The sequence below is a fragment of the Strongylocentrotus purpuratus genome, unplaced genomic scaffold (assembly GCF_000002235.5).
Source record: "Strongylocentrotus purpuratus isolate Spur 01 unplaced genomic scaffold, Spur_5.0 spur5_scaffold_7, whole genome shotgun sequence".
NCBI classification, from domain to species: domain Eukaryota; kingdom Metazoa; phylum Echinodermata; class Echinoidea; order Camarodonta; family Strongylocentrotidae; genus Strongylocentrotus; species Strongylocentrotus purpuratus.
Genome location: NW_022145613.1, coordinates 23,353,311 through 23,376,518, shown reverse-complemented (window position 1 = coordinate 23,376,518; position 23,208 = coordinate 23,353,311). Strand labels below are relative to the sequence as shown.

The 23,208-nt window shown below is 37.9% G+C and overlaps 1 protein-coding gene across 3 annotated transcripts in view; it reads left to right on the top strand.

Moving 5' to 3' along the window:
* Positions 1-23,208, top strand: part of LOC575143 (rho GTPase-activating protein 18) — a 112,136-nt gene continuing 88,928 nt past the window's right edge. For 2 of the 3 annotated variants that reach the window (XM_030974415.1, XM_030974413.1), the window contains exons 1-2: positions 1-200; positions 20,754-20,962. The gene's annotated coding sequence lies outside the window, so the exon portion shown is untranslated. Of the gene's footprint in view, positions 201-5,597; positions 5,812-20,753; positions 20,963-23,208 lie in introns of those variants that run through there. The other variant, XM_030974414.1, reaches the window with a different exon arrangement.

Here is a 23,208-nt window from a genome sequence, read left to right as displayed (position 1 = left end):
ATCTAATTGTGCATGGTAAATGCATAGCAGACTCTTCTTCTCATCCAACGAACTCCCTATTGTCCATAAAGTCGCCAAATGAGGTGTAATTTCTTTGTCCATCATTACCGAAAATCAATCGTTCTGCCCGCGGTGTGGTCACAACAGAGTAGCAGGTGAACAAAACAGACACGCGTGGATTAACAGAAGGAATAGTCTAGGTGAGTTTTAATAATTTTCCTTTGCATGAGGCAGGTACCACATCATGACATCGGAACTGGTATCGCTGTTTCCGCCCGACCCACCCCGGGTGCTATCAGTGGAAGTGTGCTGTTTCCGCACTGATATCCGCCGATATGCCTGGCTTTGTTGAATAATGATGTGCAAGCTAAAAGAACGTCTCAAGACCTGTGTTTTATGAAAAATAGATAGAACTAATATAAGTTCACAGTATTGCACTAACAGTAAAACGAGTAACAAACATGAATTGAGATGGAGCATTCTTTTGTGCAAGTTGTGTATAAAATTGAATTGTTATAACAGTAACATTATACAAATTGTCAAATCCAATGAAGGTCAAGCTACTATTATTAATAGTGGTATGTACGGACTGCTCTGTTCAGCCCATGAACACCAGAGGTCACTCATTGAGAATTTTAAAGCAATACAGACTCAACATCGGAGTGATTAGCCACATATGACATTCACAATCACATTGTGAGATGTTTATCTGAGAGCAAATGCATTTGTTTGTTCATTTTAATTTATTCATGTTCATGTTGCTCATCATAATTGTCTTGAGATTTGATAGTTTCCTGTTAAAATGGGCCATATGTTTGTCTGTACGTGAGTGTATTCTGATCATAATGGAAGCATGTTTCTAATTCCATGTAGGTCTACTGGTAGTTTTTAATGTAATGCTCAATGCTGACTCCTAGTTATCTGTCTGTACATGTATACAATGAAGTCTGGTAGTCTAACAGTGGGGTACGTATATAAACATGCCTTGATCTTAACCTTAGCAATGCAGCCAGGCAAGAAACGTATTATGTCATGTCAGACTGTTTGGTGAAGTTAATCAGGCTTCATAACCCGGACAATCAAATGAATCGGAGCTGAAACCAGGTCTTGTGGGAGGTCCCTGGGTCAAACAGGTGACAATTAGAAAATAAGTTTGATCACATCATCACAATAATAAATGAAACTTGTTTCTCTACCCCATACAACATGTACACTTTGAAAATAAATGTTAAAAAAGGTAACCGTTGTTGAGTCGAGGGCATTAATCTAACTTGTATACCCCTTTCACATACATGTACTGTCGGAACTTGAAAGGGTGAGTTCAGACTAAGGCCATACTCAGAAGTTAAACAGAAGGTTGTACGTGCAGTGTCACTTACTTCTACAGTCTGCACTAGGTCTGAATTAACTTCTTGGACTCCCTTCAAGAAGAGAGTTGAGTACTATAACATGGACAAATTCTGCACCACTTGATGTTGTAGTTTGTGAATATGAAACTACATGTAGTACAAATATGAAACTACTCTACAGACACAACAATAACCCACTGCAGAAAATTCATAATAACCCTGTTTGAGAAAGGAAGATGTGTATATACAGTATGTTGGGATTGTAAGGAGGATGTACATTGTGTGTACATGTATTGTTGGTTTCATTCCTATTAATAATAATAATAATAGTGGGTACTTGTATAGTGCTCATTTGACACTCTTGGCGCTCTACAATTATTACCAAGGCTTTAGCACAGCAGTCTAGCTTTTCAAGGAATCAATTCCTGCTTGGTTCCCATTTACATGTACATCACCTGGGTCGAGTGTGGCAAATGTAGATAAATGTCTTGCCAAAGGACCTTGTGATCCACAGTCGGGTGACGTGTCCACTAGACGACGACAACTCTAAAGACTGTCAAAGACTCACAGTGGATTTCACATCAATAGCCTTGTCATATTTAAAATTAACATTTTCTTACAATATGACAGCGAAAAGCAGAGACAAAACAAATCACCAAAATAGAAACCAACAAGAAAACATTTTCAAGAGAATTGGATGCTCTACATGTACATGCATTTCTCTACATGTATCATTTGACACATGCCATGTATGATGATGTATCGCTTTTAGACTTTCATTCCCATTGCATTTCATTTTGTACAGGGTATCTATATTTATACTCTTATACTGTCACATGGCCTACTTCACCATATAATCAAATTGTCATTTTACTGTTTTATGCATGAGCAATTCCCTTTATGTTGACACACAAATGACACAATACAAGTCGAAAGCAAAGAAAACAACCTGAATTAACTGTTGCCCATTGTGAAAGGTCTGCATTTAATGAAACCCTCTAGGCTCTGATATTGAAGAAGCACACAGACAGTGTGTATTGTGTATTTCTAAGATCACTTAAAGTTTGTACAATTCCATGTACATGTACTGTAGACAGTAGGGCAAGTCTAATAATAGTCTATTGTAAATGATGGCACTTCAAAACAGTTTCATTTTTCACAGAAAAAAAGTGTTGGCTTTAATATAGGCATGATATTTTCACTTTTATTGATTTAAATGTACTGCAGATAGAACTAGGGGCCCTTGGATTAGTCTACATATACATGTCTAATTCCAAATACTTTCGCTGCTCATTTTTGCTCCATTTTTTTCTTCTATTTCCTCAAATTGTGGTGTGTTTTTCATCAGTTGCTCTATATGTGAAGATCATTACAGTGTATAAGGTCAAGATTGTACAATTATGACATTTTGATGTGATGTGCCTCTATATAGACAAGCTACTTTATACAGTACATTTCATCTACAAAATGTATTACTGAAACCTGTTTAATAGAACGTTATATACACTGTAAAGAATCATACAACATGTGAAAAGGGCGTACACACATGAAAACAAAAAATAGCTACCGGTATCAAAAATGCATGAAAACATTAATGGTATAAAAAAGAGCCCAGTTGACATGTTTAGTGTTTGGCTTACATTGAAGATGACAGCTGGCACATCATCAGTGCATGCTTGAGATAAGGCCTGCCCAGTTGAATGTTTTTTTGTACAAAACAGCATATCAGAAGTGAACCTTGATTCTTTATGGAGTTTTTCATTTCACATGTGCATGTACAAACCTCTGTTTCTACATGTATAAAACGTCTTGTTTATTACCAGTTACAGTACATGGTGTTCAGACTAGAAAAATTAATTGCAAAAACCTGTATCTTACAGTCACAGCTACACAGTGTTATACCATAAATGTTGCTAGTCTGAACAGTCCTGCACATGACATTGTATGGATTACACACAGGTTTAGAGATCTACAGCAATCTTGAAAAGTAACCTGCAGTTTGTACAAATAAGACATGTGGGATAGGATTTCTCATGGAACTTGGAGTGCCTGCATGAAGTCGCTGGTACCCTTCAAAATATGCAGTCTCTGAGATTTTCAGCTCCTTTATTTGATGATCGGCTTTTCGAGATCGGTCATGCATTATCCTGATTTATGGGGATTATGGATTGAACGGCTATTGTTTGCACTTGTAAAATCTGTGCCGAAATCTGGGATTTGATCCTTAGAACTAAGAAGTCAGTGTCTTCACCACAGGAATTTCTTTGTATTTATCCCAGCGATTGGCAATATTCTTTGGATCTTTCCTTGTTGGTGTAAAAGGTTACTGGTTCAGAGTAGAGCACCACTCAAGAACGTAATACTTTTCAATTGATTGTCATTCCTACTCCAGCAGAATAAAACTATACAATGTAGATGAAAATTCTACTTGTTTATTCAATAATTGTTTACATAAAATATACTGGACTGTTCAGTGAGTTGCTGTAGATTTTTTTTTACAATCCGCAAGCCATTTCAATAGGCCATTTTTGTAATTTAATCAAATTTAATGTCTTCGTTAAGGGCCTCATTACAAATTACTTCTATCATTTATGAAATCACAAATTATGAAATACTTGAATATAGCACATGATGTGTTGGAAAAAAATATAAAGTTAAAATTATGAATGGTCAGTACATATTTGTTTTACAGTATCTCTAGTTTTGCTTTCATGTGTGAGAATTGTTTTGATCATCTAGTTGTTTATTGTGATGATTTGAGTGTATATTGTACCCTATCGTCCATTTGTTATTGTCCACAATATGGTTAACAGTGACACCATCTTGTAAAAGAAGGTTCTCTTTGTCTAGAGTCTATTGACTCAAGCACTCAGTCTTAGGAAGTCAAACATGTATAGATAGACTGTATCGCTCACACACGAGACCAGCACCAGACCGACTACACACCAAGCAAAAGAAAAGACATTACGGCTCCCCCTAATGGCCAAGCATCAGTTCATGTGAAGTCCGTGTGGAGAAGGTTTGATCGTGCAGCACCAGACCGACCACACCCCAAACAAAAGAAAAGACATTACCCCCAATGGCCAAGCATTGGCCCATGTGGAGTCGGTGTGGAGAAGGTTTGACGGTGTGACTGATATAAGCACCTACATTTCCAATACCTTCTCTAGGAATTAATTGCACATTTATTTCAGTATCGAGCAGAAAGTACTGTACTTTCGGCTTCATTCGTATGTAGGCTTGATGATTTATGATGATGGCTGTTACAGTGTCCATGTAGTTAGGGTCTGGTTTCGGTGATAAATGCTGTAATAAATGCTCGGAATGGGCAGGATGTGAAATCTACATAAGCACAAATTTATGATAGAAACATGCAACCATGCAGGCCTTTTCAGTTTACAATCTATGTATGTAAATATTTCTGTAGAAAATACTACTAATGTTTGTGGATATGTACAGGTGTATGTAGGCCTACTATGGCATAAACCTGGAAACCAGCTCTTGGAATTATGTGCTCTCAATGGGGGGTAGTTGGAATGAAATTGGGAGTCTGTTCATCTCAGGGTTGGTGAAAGAATGGACAGTCTTGAACTTGATGAAAACACAAAAACAGTGACATTAACCTGGATTTTACACTGTACTCTGTTTTAAAATCTGTTGATGACTTGTACATGTATGAGCAAATGATGTTTATTGATATACCTGTAGGCCACGATAATTCAATTTCAAGTATCTCATTAAAAAAAGAGACCATTTTTGTTAACATTCCCAACTGAGCAATTTTACCATACACAAAACATGGTCACAATATCATTTCATATGGGGGGGGGGCCTGCAATTTTGTTTATTAAATAAAATGAAAGGGCTTTGATAAGAGTGCAAATGATTTTATTTGGTGCCACAAAAAGTTTGGACATTTTGATGCCGCACTAAGGTACAATTGCTGTGGCTATACAGACTGTAAATATAGAACAGTTTTGGAAGGTTAGTGGCCGCGGTATGAACAGGGCTCTTGGTCAAAGTGTGAACTAGGTTTTGTTATTGATGGCACAAAGAAAAGGCTAAGCTCAAGTTTTGACTGGAAAGCTTAAAACCCTGACAAAGATTAATGATTTGAAAAGGCCATTAACCCACAGATTACAATAGGCCCCAAGAGAGACTGTTATAAATAGAGAGGTGAACGAAAGGTTTATAGAGGATCTGTTACAAAACTATAATAAGAGACAAAGGTCTTGTCAATAAACGCTAGTCAAAAGCTAAAATCAAAGTCAAAGATTGAACAAAATGTTATACAACATGTAGACAATGGAGTAGGAAGTACATACATGCTCATGTATTGAAGTCTCTGAAGTATTAACAAAACAATAGGCTTTATATATGTACTGTATACTGTACCTGTATGCTGGAGCAGATGGCAAGTCTCTGGAAAAGATATTTACAGTCACCGTCCTTTTCTCATAAGGTATGCTTCATTATCTTTTTTAATTCTTCTTCCAGTTAAGTACAGACCGCCGTTGGCGACGCGTATTATCGTACAGACAGTGTACTTGTGCTTGTCAAGTGCCCAGATGAATAGTGCAAGTAAAAATCTCACTACAAATTGATACTACATTGTATGTGCGGCTAAAAAACAAGAGGCTTAACAAAGCCTCATATTTAATAAACAAAACAAGTACACAGCACCCTCATAGATACTTTTTAAAACGTTTGGAATTTTTTTCAGTAGTATCGATTATTAAATAACCAATTGTATATTGGTAATTTATGCATTGAGGTGTTTCGTATATATGCACACCACACCTTCATTTAAAAGCTACAGTACCAGGCTACCACTAGCAATCACAATTTCCCATTTATACAATCGTGCTGTACACTGTACGTGTGTATAGCTGTTGTGTGAGTTTTCTGAAATAACATTGCTCATGTTGATACAAGGTCTAGATAAAAATAAAACCCAAGACAACAAAGAAATGTTGACTCGAATACAAAACATGCATAACATTATCAGCCTATTTGTAGGCCTGTGAAATACATGATATATGAAGGAACTATGAAACTGCAGGTCTAAGCTGGAAGTATATGTATATGTACAGTGTATATACTGTTTTAATGTGTTCTTGTTTAATGGTTTGGATTGCTGGTTAGTTTAATTGAGCGATAATTCAATGTGGACCTGACACCTTACACTCTCAGACAGTGTGGTTTCCTGTTCCATAGGAAGTTTGGTATCTCTTCTGTTTTAGTTGGTCGGTGTGAAGATACTGTACATGACAATACATATCCAGGCCTACCAGTTCATACCAACAACAAAATGACTTTGTAGAGACCTGAGCAATTTTCACTTTCAACTTAACTTAATGTTCCTGAAAGTGTACTCGTATATATATTCAAAAATTTGTTTTAATTTAGGGTTCTGCCCCAAAGAGTAAACATAATTATCCATTGTTGATTAGTTACACTGTATATGTCATTTTTCTAAAAGTTTTTTACTCCAAAAGTGAATAATCATGAAGGCTTGTAATCCAACTGGTAAATTCAGATTAGTAATTTCTAAAAATGAAACAGGGTTCGGTTCATGATTCTGAAGGTCCATCATTCTAAAAATCAACCCTTTAATCCTTTCCATAATGATACAAACCAACAATTACATAACACAACAGATCGTGCATCAGTATCGATTGTGCAATTATTTTTTTCTTTGTCGTTCCCTTGATTAAAAAAAAGACATTAAATGGTGTACTCTGGTGTATGGAAGATAGAATAGGATGAACTTGTATCTAGGTTTTTGATTAAATCTGAAACTCCAAACTCGGGGCTAAGAATGTTGCTTTATCTTTGACTTTCCCATGATTGCAAAGACCACTACATTCATTGGTGTACTTTGATGGATGGGAGAATAGGATGAGCTGGGTTTCCTATTGGAAGGAAACCGGGGATCAATGCAAGGTGACATGATACCAAGAGATAGAAGGTTTCCAAAAGGAAGTTTAGCTTTTACTCAATTCCAGGCTCATTTAGCTTCCATCATGTCGAGATTGATAACATTGAAGGTGCATTTTAAAGGTAACTCGATGGTTGTGATGGAAAATGAATATTCACAGTTGTGATAGTACTGAATGAAACCTACAACAAATGATTGAAATTAATGTATATAATGTGTTATACAAATATTGTATGCTCCGCCGTTCAATATAACCCCCAAAATGAACCAACAAATTCAGAATTTCCAGAGTGATATGGTATTTCCGGCACTGAGGCCTAAATTGAAATAAAATGGCAAGAGGGAAATTCTAAATTTGGAGGTGAATATATTAAACCAAGAAAAGAAATTCAGGAATCAAAAACAAAGATGGCTAATTGATGAGCAGCAAAGTAGGAGAAAATTGACCCAGTCATTACGTCACCTGTACATTTTGCGACAGGGAAATTTTGCAAATTGTTACATTGTAAGGTCTGCCATTTTTGTGACCAAAAAAGAGCACAAGTTGCTCAAAAATAGTTTCATTATATATCGTCATTCAATTATTTTGTGTCAAGAAACTTTTGTGAATCAACACTATCTTTGAAAGTGTCTGTTTCCATAGTATATTGTGCATGCTTTGTTAAGAGTACATGTACATGATGTTACAAAAATGGAGCAGTTATGCAAACATGACTATTGTATTGTACAGGATGTGCACGAGATCATTTTTGAGAGGAATGACAAGGTCGAAATGGCATGAGAAGCACATCTTTCCTTTCAGTTCAAAAAGGTTGATTTTGATCAAACTTTGAAGGTCTCTCTTATGGCATAAAACAAATATAACTTTATCAATTCAGACTGTTAGTTTTATACCCAGTAACACAGGTCTATAGAAATGTAGATAGTAGATACCAAGGTGACTGAATTATATTACAGGTACATATATATGCCCAAGCAACATTACATGTACATGTATAATCAGCATGCACAATTTTTGCAATTCACATTTCCCCCCGAAGGAATACCACACTATGAACGTGACAGACAAAGAAAGAGGACAAAATACATGTATACAGTTCCTCAGGTAGACAAAGGAACATCCCTTCACTGCTATTATGTAAACACTAGCAGGACCCGTGGAAAATCCACGGGATTCTAGGGGAGGGGGCCAAATAGATAGATAGAGGCCTATGTGCTATCCAAAAAAAAAATAGATTATCTTTATATAGAGAATTTTTATAATATATGCTGTTTGACCACAAATGGCGCATCGTGAAACAAACTATGTCAGATAGGATCTCGATAATTACGATTTATTTGCATTATTAATGTTGTGATTTCAATGTAGTTTCATGAAAAGACTACATATGCAGAGGCTTGGATTATGATTATGTTGGCATTGTTCACAAAATGTGTACAATTATATTCAAAGTAAAGATTTTACGCGAAAAATCGGACGGTTTGTGCACAAATTGACTCGACTGTGTGTGGGACTGTGAGCGTAGAATCCAGTGAAAGATTTTTTTTTTTCGGGGACTCGATCTATATCAAATTTTGGGAAAATTTGGGGGGGGGCTACTTTTTTATCTTTCGGGGGCTCATTTTTCTTGGGCTAATTTTTCATTAATTCATTTAAAGATGCAGTTTGTTTAGTTTAGTAGCGTAGTGTTACGTAAAAAAAGGCGTACTTTCTGCGTCAAGTTTCTACGCCAAAAGTACGCGAATTTTGTTAAACATATTAAATTGTTTGCGTCCATCTTGCGTACTTTTTTGCGTTCCTCAGGGTATGGTAACGTAGGCCAGCGTACTCTCAGCTCAGCGTAGTTGGTACGCAACTCTACTATGGACGCTACGCCAATTAGTGATCGACCTGCCAGTGTCACAAATAAGGTATTAAAAATATGCTCATCTGACCGTAATTAAATGCCCAAAACCCCCGAGCTTTCGGGGGTTCAGCCCTTTGTACTTGTGGACACCACGCCTGCACTCAAATCGCTTTGAGTTACCTGACCCCCCCCCCCATACTTTAAAAATTGATTTGATGCAAGAACTGTATACTAAAATTATTATCATGTTTTTAAACGACCATGACGACCGTCTGATTTTCTTGTGAAAACTTTACTTTGCTTGTGAAAACTTTACTTTGAAAAATGATTATCGAAATTCAGTATACAACTATACATGGCCAGAATAATCATAATCTAAGCCCAGGTTTCATACATCTATTCACGAAACTATATTGAAATCGGGGCAATAATAGCAATTTCAAAGTGTTGTTTAGACTCTCCTCACACCACGGACAGGCCTGGCTACTCAGGTCACCGCTACTCCATGCTCACACACTCAGCTCCGACAGCAGCGCTCAGCTGCGGTGGCAATACACTGTGGAAACTTTACTTTGAAAAATGATTATCGAAATTCAGCATACAACTATACATGGACAGAATAATCACAATCTAAGCTCAGGTTTCATACCTCTATAGTCACGAAACTATATTGAAATAGGGGCAATAAGAGCAATTTCAAAATGTTGTCGAGTCTATAGCTCAGCTCAGCTCAGCTCACCTCACACACAGTCACAGTTCCGACAGTGCTCGGCAGCAGTGGCGCACTGCACTGCCCGTGCCTCACGGCAGCTAGCTTGCAACTGAACTGTCAGTTACGATACGATGAATTTCTTGTGAAAACTTTACTTTGAAGAATGATTTTCAAAATTCAGTAAACATGGACAGATTAATACCAAAGTAACCCTGCTTGCATACCTCTATTCATGAAAACTATATACAAATCACGGCAATCATCATAGAATCAGAGTCGAACCGACTGAGCTGTGCGTGTGACGGTGAGCGAAGAATCATCGCCAACATTATACACGTACGTTCGTACACACAGCAGGTCCGCCTAGCCTACAAAGCATATCCTATAGAAAGACGCATAGCACGGGTCAGCTCAACCCGTTGAGGATACATATTGGCTACATCCCCTCACTCGGGTGAGTCGTCTGTTAATGTGTGTTTCTCTTACACGCTACAAAGCGAACCCTATAGCAAGAGGTCTTACTCGAAATACGCCGCAATCTTTACAATGAGACTTGCTACACCCGTTGGCGCGAGTGGATTCTCGTCCATCGTGTGTCTCTTCGTCTCTCTTTGATAATTAGACAGAGGGCGGGTGCACGCCTTGCCGACTCGCTCTCGCGGGTTCGTCGCCTCCTCGCAATCCACGACGCCCGCCGTGCTCTCGTCCGCCCGTCCTCCCCGGCACCCCGAAACCGCGTTTAACGGCATGGACGTCGATCGCGGGGTCGAGGTGGCACGCGGGTTACGGGAGACAGGCCTCGTGGAATTGTGCCGCCCTCCCCGCGCCACGGCGGAGGCGGGCGGGGTCGGGGAAAGACGTTTTTGAGGAACCGTTTTGTACCCGTTTGGACCCCCCGCGGCGATTAGTGGTATTAGTAATATAGATGTGTAGAACAGGTGAATATGCATGTGACACCTGATCTACACATTTTTACATAATAGCAGTGAATAGTGCCATGAGCTGTCGCAACATCAAGTGACACACAGTGTACTGGTATGTAGCTTTTTAAACACACTTTAGGAATGAGTAAAATGAGAGGTACCTTTTAAAATAGTTTCATGATTTTCATTGATCATAATTAGGGATTGCTCAAAGCACATGATAAACAATGACTTAACTAGCAATGTACACCAAGTTGTTGAAGGATGGAGTGTGTACATATTTACACAAGCTTATGATTACTAAGTATACATGTTCACATCTCAATCTCTTTTGAAATAGATACATTATCACAGTAGGTGTTATTACCTCTGTTCAGACTTCTAAAATTCACAGTGTAGCTAGTACACAAAAAGTGTATACTGTCATAACTTTTTGTTTAAAGTGTGAACGGTGCATTATTAAGCATTTAATAGCAAAATGCATGTTTGAGCATCGTTCCGAATGAGAACACAATAAAGAATTAGGGTCCTGTTCTTGTCTGAACGTTAAGTCAAACGATACTGCTTTTCATGCGTATACACCCCTCCCGATTCTTTAAACGATTTTCATGTAAATTACCTGTAGTGTGAACAGGCTGTTAGATATAATGCTTCATTGAATCAGTAGCAGATAATGGACATTCATGTTTACTCATGCGTTGCCTTACTGTTAGGTCTGTCAGTGATTTGGAACTAAATAATCGCCTCAGGCTCTGTAATTGTCAAATTAGATTTGCGGTGTTTGTGTAATGGTAATTCTGCTGAACATAAAAGATGCTGAGTATGGCCACCAAGCTACATGTTGAATGCAACATCAGAAAAATTGTATTGTATAATAATATTCATTGTCTGATTGTCAACTATATATTTGTTATGTTCCATTTTTCGGATGACTATTGCAAAAATAACGTGGAAGGTCTAACTTATTTGCTAATACATTAATCTAGATTTGCTACCCTTTACCCAGGGGTAGAAACCCTGTATTAAACCCTTAGGATTCATTCCTTGAGTGCATTGTGAGCTGATTGTCAGGACTTTAGCATGCAATTTACAAACCCTTCAGAAGTGTGTAGAGATGTAATATTGATATGTGATATACTGTATGCATTAATATTATTATTATGTGTGCAAATATCATTATTATGTATGACTGAACAATGGCGTTAAAACCGTGGTCTACACCGCTTTAACCAGTAACCACAATACTGGAAAGCTTGTACAGGGTTCATCAAAAGGAAGATTACACAGCTAGAAAAAGGCTCCATATGGTACAGGTGTAAATTGTTTCACCCTGAGAATATCTCAATAGCTGTATTTACACTGCAAGCAACAATCATAGTTTTTTTTTTCTCACATTCCAGTGTTTTTTTAAAACTCTGGTGCAACTTCAATCATCAGTTTACGCTCTCAAAACACCTGTGAATTGTTCAGGTTTTTGGTAGCGTGACTCTTCTCGCTTCCGTGCTAACGCATGCAAGGCAGCCACGAGTGGCGCATGCGAGCAACTCGCCAACCCCCCCCCCCCCCCGAACTATCAAACACCAATGGTTTCTTATGGGTTTTTCCAGTAGTGTGTAAAAGGCAATGAAATAAAAACAAGGGTTTTTCAAAGTGGTTTTGGGGCTGTGTAAATGAGCTCATGAATTGATTAACATAATGATTGCCTGTTCAACCCTCTTGTTTTTCATGCCCAAGTGAATGCAGACTGCTTTCGTTATTCGAGAAGTCCCAAACAATGGAGAACTGCTCATATTAGATTTTAAAGGTAAAGACCAGTTATGGTCATGCGATTGCATTGTGAAAGAAACGTTGTGGAATCGATCAGAAAAGGTTGATCATCTAGCATCTAGCATCTGCAAGGTTCTGGAATCATCAAAATAATAAGAAATTTGGCCCATTCTTTGTAAAGTTACAAGCACTATACACAGAAAGATGTATATGGGACTACCCTATATCTCTCACAGACCATGAGAGAAACAAATTTACCAAATATATGAATTAGAAGGCGGTTTCCCGGCAAATTTTTTATCATCATGTATTTGTCAAAACATATTCTTTCACATGATTGGTAATGAGAGCTTCCATTTCATTTTTTGAAATTGGGGCGTTTCCAATACTGGTCTTTACCTTTAAACATGAAGTTGCAAATTTGTGTTTATGCCAGTTACAGTTTTAATATGTTACCACCCTGCTTATTGATGGACATTCCCTAACAAACTTTACTTGTTTATTTCTGCTTGTGATGAAACAAACTCATCACTAGAATGTATTTTCTCCTTGCAAGTCCATTTGAAGAAAGAGAGAGAGAGAGGGAGAGAAAGAGACAGAGAGACAGAGAGACAGAGAGAGACAGAGAGACAGAGAGAGGAACAGTCAGACAGTAAGAGAGTGAGCGAGCGAAAGAGGCCGCAGGGTATACAGTACAGTATGTTCTGTGTAGTCAAGTCATGTTCATAATAGGTCCATGATTGTACCATAGAAAGAAAGCACAATCTCTACCAGTCTGTTATTGTTGACATTACTGTATCAATAATTGTACTAGCAGGACCCGCGGAAATCCGCGGGATTCTAGAGGGGGGCGGGGGTGTAAATAGATATATAGAGACTGTCTAAATTAAAACCACCTAGAACTTTGCTTGCCATTCAGGCCATTAAAAAAATATACATGTTGAGCGTCCCCGCCCGATTCCTTTTTGGGGGCCGCCTCCTATTTTTTTTTTTTTGAAATTTTTTTGATTTTTTTTTTGATTTTTTTTTTTTTTTTTTTTTTGAAAGAAAAAAAAAAAACAGCGTCCCCGCCTGCTTCCTTTTTTGGGGACCGCCTCCTATTTATTTTTTAAATTTTTTAAAAAAAATTTAAAATTTTTTAAAATTTTTTTTTAATTTTTTTGTAATTGTTTAATATTTTTTTTTTTTTTTTGAAAGAAGAAAAAAACAGCGTCCCCGGCTGCTTCCTTTTTGGGGGCCGCCTCCTATTTTTATTTTTTTTTAATTTTTTTAATTTTTTTTTTTTGAAAGAAAAAAAACATGAAAAGCACTGCTAAAATGTACTTCTGTTTTTAAAAAAGAAAAAAAAAAAATTGTCGGCCGCCATCTTGAAAAATAGCCAGAGTGTCAGGGAAAATGTACGGAGCGGCCATTTTGAAAAAAAAAAAAAAAAAAAAGGGCCTCCTCCTTCCCATTTTTCGAAAAAACAGGACGCTAAACATGTTTTTTTTTTAATTTGGCCTTATATATAAAAAAATAAAAAAAAACATCCAACTGTACCTGTAGTTATTCTTTAAGCCACTGGAACTGCGTAGAGTTCCGTAGTGTGGCGTACCGACTACGCAGAAATTAGGCTGCATACTAATGGGAAAATAGTCCCTGCGTAGGTTATGCGTAGGCTGGCGTACAGGTTTGCTTATGGTTGCTTACTGTGTAGAAAGCTTTTACTGCTTTGACGATCTGGCGTAGGGTAGCGTAATGTTGCGTAAAAAGGCGTACTTTCTGCGTCAAGTTTCTACGCCGAAAGTACGCGAAAAAAATTAAACATGTTGAATTGTTTTCGTTCATCTTGCGTACCTCTTTCCGTCCCTCAGCATATAGTAACGTAGGCCAGCGTAGTTGGTACGCAACACTACGCAACTCTACGTATTGACCCCACGCCAATTAGTGACCCGCAAGTGTCACAAATAAAGTATTAAAAATATGCTCATCTGACCCTTAACGCCTAAACCCCCCAAGCTTTCGGGGGTTTATGGCCCCTTGAAACCCGTGGACCCCACGCCTATATTGTATATACACTCAACTCGCCGCGATCTGATCTCTCCCCCCCCCCCAACTTTGAAGAACGTAACCCCCGAGCTTTTGGGGGTTTATGGCCCCTTGAAACCGTGGACCCCACGCCTATATTATATATACACTCAACTCAGGACCCGCGGAAATCTGCGGGATTCTAGAGGGGGGGGGGCGCAGGCAAAAAATTAAGTTTTTTCATTTCGGGGGCTCCATTTCAAATTTTTGGGAAATTTTCGGGGGCTACTTTTTCAACTTTCGGGGGCTCTTTTTTCTGGGGCTACTTTTTCATTAATTCATAAAAGGATAGGCCTACACTTTGTTGAGATTTGTTTAGTAGGCGAAGGTTTCAGGCTTAATACTTCATAGGTCTAATTGCCTATTTAAAAAAACAACATTTTCTAGTTCAATAACTAAGTTTTCATGCATTGCTTTGATGCAAGAACTGTAACATAATTAATAGATCTAGATTGTGATTATTTCTGACCATGAATTTCGATAATCATTTTTCAAAGTAAAATTTTCACAAGAAAATCAGACAGTCGTTTAAAAACGTAGACATTAGTAATACTTTTACTAATTCTAAGCTCAGGTTTCGTAAATCTATTCACGAAACTATATTGAAATCGTGATGCAAACCAACAGATAACAATTTCAAAGTGTCAAATCTCTTCGACTCGAGCTCATGCAGCTCAGCTGATCGAACTCGCACACACTCCAGCGTAACTCCATGAAGCTCGAACACCGACGCCGCAGGCCTCGGAAGCCTGCGGTGCGCGGTGCCGGTGATACACTGCACTGTGTGTGTGAGGACTGAAGGCAGCTTGCGACTGCAACTGTCAGTCCAATGGTTTTCTTGTGAAAACTTTCCTTTAGAAAGTGATAATCAAAATGTAGTATACATTAACCGTCATAATCACAAAATAAGCTTTGATTTCATACCTCCATTCACGAAAACTATATAAAAATCGCGGCAATAATGATGGAAATAGGTCTCTAAGTTTGGACATGGACGGGAAGCTTCGTGTGTATCTCTGTTGCTTGTGCAGCGCTACTACAAAGGATATCTTATAGAAAGATGCTTTACTCGGGTAATCCCGACCCTGTCCATCGTGCATTTAATACGCAACTTAATGTGAGTGGATAGTCATCGGTCGTGTGTCTACGGATGTCATGTTGAATATCCATGAGGTATCTCTGTCGTCACGCATATCCTGCATTATGCATGTCGCGTCTGTTTTCGCCCTGGACGTCGACACGGAGGAGGACCTCGGGCGGAGTATAGCCAATTCGCTAGAGTAGACTCTCCCGCGGACGATGGCACCGGGCACGGGTACCCCGAGGGGAAGGTTCAGGAGGAGATAGCCGCACCAACTTCGGTCGGCGATCTCATTAAAAAACAATAGAATACAAAGGCTCGCCGAGACGTCGCGCCCCCCGCGGAGCCTTAGCGTATTATTATTATAGATACTTTGTCTGAGGAGGGTGTGAAACTGATGTTTGTGTGAGAGCAGAATACAATGCTTTCACCTTGGTAGTGGGAGTGACTAACAGGACAGTGTACAGTACAAACATGAGAGAGAGAGAAAGAGAGAGAAAATATCAGTTCTAACTGATTGTTGTAGCTGCAGTGTGATGAGTAGATCCTATAAATATGGGAGGGATACTCCCTAGGGAAAGGAGATGGTGCAAACTCTTGTGTGGAGCTTGAAATGTGAAATTCAGTCACCAGAAGGGGGTTAACTTTATACTTCAACACAGAGTTTATGCCCTTCTTGCTCCAAAAAGGTGATATGTAAGATATTAGTAGCATTGTTATTAAGGCTGTGCACAACAGTGTAATGAGGTACCTGAGTACACTCCCAGGCTTACAAGCGAATACTCAAGTATTCGGATGCCATGTTTTTTTATAATTTTTTTGAATTTTTTTGAATTTTTTTTTTTTCCCACCACCATACCACTGGGGCAGTATCTCACGTCGCCGAAAACGAATGCAATTTTACTTTGAGTTGCAGTTGAAGGCGCCGATTTAATAATAATAATAACAGTAAACAATGCTGTTTTAAAAACCAAAGATTGCAGAATAATCCATTTTCCTCCAAGTCCAAACAGAAATCCAGACATTTGGTCCCAGTTTCTGAGTGGTGAGTTTGACAGTGCTTGAATTAAGAAGCATTTTTACCGACGGCAGGATGCCAGCGGCCGCCGCTCACCCAGGCACGGGTAAGCGTCAGCCTGGACAGATTTTTTTTTTTTTTTTTTTTTTGCGGCTGAATATTCGGGTACTAAAAATCGTACCCGAGTAGTTGTCAACCGTGCGGGTACTCGAGCATTCGACTACACGTCGCAGCCCTAATTGTTATTATATGATGTACATGTACTTTGAGTTTGACAACTCTTTCTGTGGACTCTCATTTATATATTGCCGCTCCATGGATAGTGTTATGAGCTTGTTTTATATGTTTTTTTCATGAGCAATGTTCCTTGTTACTATTTTGAAATGAAGTATGGTCACTTTCATGCTGTAGGCAGGAAGTCCCATCCAGTATGTTGATTGGTCGATATTGTGTTAAGATTTGATAATATTTTTTTGTTTTTACCGGTACAACTGAAATAGAAAAAGAAATACCCTCATTGTGAAATTAAAGACCATGAGATATATTTGTTCTTTTACCCAATTAAACAATAAAACAAACATACACGGCTAAAAGTCAAAATTAAACACTTGAAACTTAAAAAACTTAGATGTTACAGAAATAAATGACAGAATACTACAATCATTCCTATTGTGTCTGTTGAGAGCTACAGTACATGTATAATGGCGTTGACTTGATTCCTATTCTTTGTCTCAAAGTTAACCCTGTTCTGGCTCTCAACAGATGATACATGTATTGGTTTATTACCTGTAGGCTTGCATACATGTATATTTATTGGTTGGCACTTGGGCAAATTACAATAATGCCTCCATTGTATTACTGGGGTTACTTGAGGTCAGTATATTATGCTCGTGGGCCTAAGCAGGAAATCCCTAAAGTATGCTTCCTTCTAAATAAAGAGCACCATTCACCATTTGATCTCTAGGAAATAAATAAATAAACAAACACCCTTGAACTTGGCTAAATGTCCCCATTGGAAGAAATTACATGTAGAAAAGTCAATAAATCTTTAGCAGTTGTTTATGGGCCTACAATGTATATTGTACTTGACACAAGTAGAAGTAGAACTGCAGTGTGCATGTGTGTGCAAGGTTGCGGTAAGAATTATCATTTTCATCACAAGGGCTATATTCATGCGTATGTTTGATTAATTTAAGTTTAAGTTTCATTGCATTACAACCCATTGACTGAAAAGAAGGTGTTTTTTTTGCGGGGGGGGGGGGGGGGGGGGGGGGGGGGGGGGGGGGGAGTTTCAATTAGAGTGGTTTTTCAAATGGGGCAAAGCATCCTTGGCCCTAGCCTTTAATAGCCTACCCTGCATTGGACTACCAGAAATCACTGTATAGCTACATGTATACAAGAATGGTACCGGTATATGATAATCAATCACTTTTTTCCTAGTCTGAACAGTGAATAAAGAAATGTCGTATAATGAAATGTTGTATGTGTAGCGAAATTCATGTTTGAGCGTTGTTATGAACGAAGAACTCAATGAAGAATCAGGGTGATGTTGTAGTCTGAATGCGTATTATACGAAAATCGTATTGCTGGGCGAGGCCTATCGTGATCGTGCACAGATGAGTGGGTACATGTATATTGTAGCTGTAATGTCAGTTGACTTCTTCAAAATTAGTTTCTTTATTCTTTTTTATGTTATCTATTGTAGTATGTAGCTCCTTTGGCTGTCTGGTGATTCTATATCACATTTTTGTATATGAGTTTCCTATTCATAACTTTCCTATATTCTGAAGAGGCTACTAATCCCCACTTGATGTTATCCTTGGAATTGATTCTACACAATGTACTTGATTGAATTGTGGCTTGATTGTTGATCCTTTTATATTTCCATGAAAGTAAATAATCCATTCAGCAAAAAAAAAATACATTTTGAGAGGGAGGTTTGGTTGTATTTTTATAGTGAACCATGGATCAACCATCCCTTTTGTGTGGTGTTTCATTTACTGTAAATATTCATGAACATACAATTTCTATCATTGTTTACCAGGTATACAAGGTTCCCAAAGGTTTAAAAATAGATGGCTGTATAGAGTGCTGGTATTTTGACAGGGTGCTTTTTGTGTGCTAAATTTCTTGGGTAGAACTCTTCTTGTGTTTGATGGCTACTCAAAGCCTGTTTCTGATCTCTCAGTTTTAGTTTGTATATGCATCGTTGAAATTAAAATAACAAACGCTCTTATTTCCCCACACTTGATTAAGAAAACAAGCTACACATATCTCTAGTTTGAACATTTCAAGAAAACAGTGCAAATTCATCACGATTTCCTGTCAGATGGCCATAATAATATCGTACAGGAACTTGAAACATTAATATCCTATTGAATATGAAATGCATCAAAAGCAAGTTAAAGAGTTAAAGGTATACACCAGTTCTGGTCATGCGATTGCATTGTGAAAGAAACATTGTGGAATCGATCAGAAAAGGTTGATCATCTGGTGTGTACTGCAAGGTTCTGGAATCTTCAAAATGATAAGAAATTTGGCCCAGTCTTGGTAAAGTTACAAGCACTGTACACAGAAAGATGTATATATGGGACTACCCGATATCTATCCAGTCCAGATAGATATGATAATTTACCAAATATATCAATTAGAAGGTGTTTTCCAGTACGTGTATTAGTCAAAACATATTCTTTCACATGATTGGTAAAAAGAGCTTCCATTTCATTTTTTGAGAGGGGGGGGGGGGGGCATTTCCAAAACTGGTCTATACCTTTAAATATATGAAGACCTTGGAGAGTCTGCATCATAACAGCTTTTGGACTTTCACTTTCAAGTTTTATGGCTCATTCCATTGCCACATATATGTATTGTACACTGTAGTTCGTATAAACTGAATGGTTTAATGATTTTAGCAGGTATATGTAGGGTCTGGTTTTCACAATAGATTAGAGATGAGATGTGGTTTGTTGCTGGAGATAAGGAAACCTATTACAGGTTCAATAGGTATGTTTTCATCAGCTCAAGATGGCCAAATCGCTTGCTATTTCCAATTTGGGAAATAAGCCCGATGTTACAAATCGCGTCCTCATCAGCTCAAGCTCGAGATATTTTGCTCAGCGTTCGCGCATACATGTAGTGCGAGTCTTCGGGCTGGTGAAAACGCACCGGACAAATAGCGGGATATTTTGCAAACTAGCCCAAGATATCTTGGGATGATTATCCCGACCAAATATCCCGCTAATTGGAACTGTGGGCTGATGTAGATGCAAATTACCTAGATAATTTGTGATCGGGATGGTTAAAATAACGGGTTATTTGGCGATCTCGAGCTGATTAGGACAGGCCTATTGAACGTGTAAATTTCAAAGCAGAATCCATCCTATCTTAATTGCATTGTGTCGATACTATACATGTATGTTGATACCATAAAGACTATGCGTGTGAGGTCTGTTTTGTTTTGAAAAGAAAAGGATCGATTACTATTGAGTGTTTATAAGAGCTGATTTCCTGTTATTTCTTAAGTTTAATGATATGAAAGGAGCTACATACATGTACATATGTGTTCATTATAAGTATACAAAAATTGTATACTGTTGATAACCGTAGATTGTACTCAAAGGGCTTTGTGAATTTTCTTCAATAATTCTGCAATGAATATGGAAAGAAACAGATTACCAGGGTATTCTATTCTTGTAGTCATTTATAGGGTTATTATTATTTTTTATTATAATTAATATTATTTAGTGGTTGTTGTTTTTATCATTGTTATTTTTATTATTATGAATACTTTTGAAAATATGAAACTGCAAGTAAAACAAACTAAACACATTCAATTTGATTTGATGTTTATTTATTTGAAGTGACATCTTCTAGAAAATGAAAATAACAATATATGATCTTCTAGAAAATGAAAATAACAATATATGCAATATGAAGCAATACACATAGACTACAATGTATATATGCTCGGCAGATTTATAGTTTACAGTTTAATCATGTCCCAATTTCACCAAGATAACCTTTGCCTTATCTGATCTCTCCTTCACAGATCCCAATATATGGTTGCGCCCAGGGCTTTCATCATCATCATCATCCATCACAATTTGGAGAATTTCAGCAATGATCCGATGGAGTTATTTGCATGCTGATTGCTGATTACGATGAGATCTCGAATGTATCATCTATGTCACGTCATCGTCGTCTTATCAACTCTTGAGGTCGTATCGAGATAAACTCTGCCTGCTCTCATTATAGAATGTAAGTGTAAGCAAGGACCGTAAACAAAATGGAGAGTTGATGATGAGGGGAAGTCATCATGCCAAATATGCCAAAAGATGCAAAACCGGCCTGACTGCGATCGTTGGGTGAAGTTTGCTAGGCAACTACGCCAAACCGCCAAAGATGCCAAGCCAGAAACATTCCAAGCCGGAGTGTGATTTTTCAAAACATCCGCGTGATGTTTGGTGATGTTTGGTAATTTAAACGGTAGCAGCTGAAACATTGAGATGTTTGGCACGTGAGCTCCAGCACTTATAGATTGTTACTAATTTAATGGCAGGACCAAGGACAAAGGTCAGGCAGACTGCACATGGCATTACCAACCAAAACACGCCAAAACATCAATGAGCTTTATTTCAGTTGGTGATGTTTCAGCGCAAGTGTAAATGGCAGCGCAAACAGCAATCTTTTGAAATGGGGGTATTTGACAGTATAAATGCGCCTGTTGATGTACTGTTAATCCCTAGAATATCACATACTGAAAGCTATAAGGTTATTAAGTTGTATAATTTCACACAGTGTTAATACCATTCTGGCTTTCATCAGATGATTTCTTTAAAGGTACTATGTCCCATTTGCAGGCCAAAAAAATGAAAAAGTTAAATTCCAACTGCATTTGAAAGATAATACTTATTTAGACCTTCCCTAAAAAGGTGGGGCTTGAAAATGTCTTCAAGTGGGAAAATAATGACTATTAGTTGTCAAATCGCCTTTAGGGCTATAGAGCCCAAAAGTAATAGTCTTGATTTTCAGACAATTGTACCGAATGGTTATACGTTTTATGCTACACAAAGATTCAATCAGTTTAATCTTGGCCATCACAAGAAGTGGGATATTGATGTAGACAAATGCTCATGTACCCTTTACAACTCTTTTCATGTATGTTAATTATTACCAAAGAAGAAAAAAAGCCAGTCAGTCACTCAATAGTGTCTGACAATGAAGTCTAGCAAGTAAACGGGTTTCCTTGCATAATTTAAATATGAGGACACTGCTAACGTTTAAATTTCACAGATAGGACATACATGACAAATTCATAATTCCTGCAAAGTTCTACAGAATTTGAGGTTAGCTGCAAAAGGGACATAGTACCTTTAAAGGGACATGTGTCCCATATTCCAGAGGGCATTCAGAATACGTACCCGCTGGTGGACGGTGCTAGCTGCCTATTGACACCAACAGAATACGGCTCTTACGCAGATGGCATGTTCCGAATGCCCGCACAATGCCGATTATCGCATACATGTGCCGAAGTAATACCAATCGCAGTTCGGCTCTAAGATTCGGCTGCTGTTTCAACCCGCTTTCATGACGTCACGACCGGCAGCGATCAGATGGCTTGGTGAAGGCAGGCCAGGCCGCGCGTACTTTGATTGACAGCTGTATGCAAATTAGAAGTCGATCTTCAGAACCAAGATGGCAATGTCAGAGCAGCGATAACTACACTGGCGGGAACGTGCCCCTTTAACCGATACAACTAGTTTAGTTATACCAGTATTATCACAAAATGATAAATCTTACATCCGTTAAAATTCCTAAATGTAGTGAAAGCTTGCAGCATATTTGTGCGGTTTAAGATAATTCATTTTGGCAAAATACTTTTGATCCTGGTTTAATTTTCTTGATTTTCAGGGAGACTCATTCTATCACTCAATACAAATATGTTTGATCAATTCAAATAGAATGATTAAAGTATTTATACCACTTCAATGGTCTTCAGTATTCATACATGGAAGATGAAGGGGGAGGGTCAATCATGTATAGCCTACATCTTTAAAGTGACTCAGTTACATTGTTGAAGGTTGATGAAAAAGTTGCATAATTTTTGTATGAAATGTTACTTATTATATTCCTTCCTATATTCTCAAACCACAAAGATAGTTATGGTTTTCTTTGAAGGCGTCACTGTGGGATACCCTCTAATAGTAAATTTTCCCAACCATTTTTTCATGATAATAAGACATACGACAAGCTTTTAAAAATCTTTCAACACTGAAATGTCTGGAATGATATCTAGAACCAATTCATTGCTTTGTGACGATTTACATTCACCTAAAATGTAATTAAAAAAATTAAATTGTAATAATATAGTTCAGAGAATTATGGAATTGATCAGATAAGTTTTTCCCAATTTTTATCATTAATGATGGACTGTTTTCACTCAAACTTGCAGATTATCTTTAATTGTACATCTAGCATTGAAGTCACTACCTTAGGACCATTTT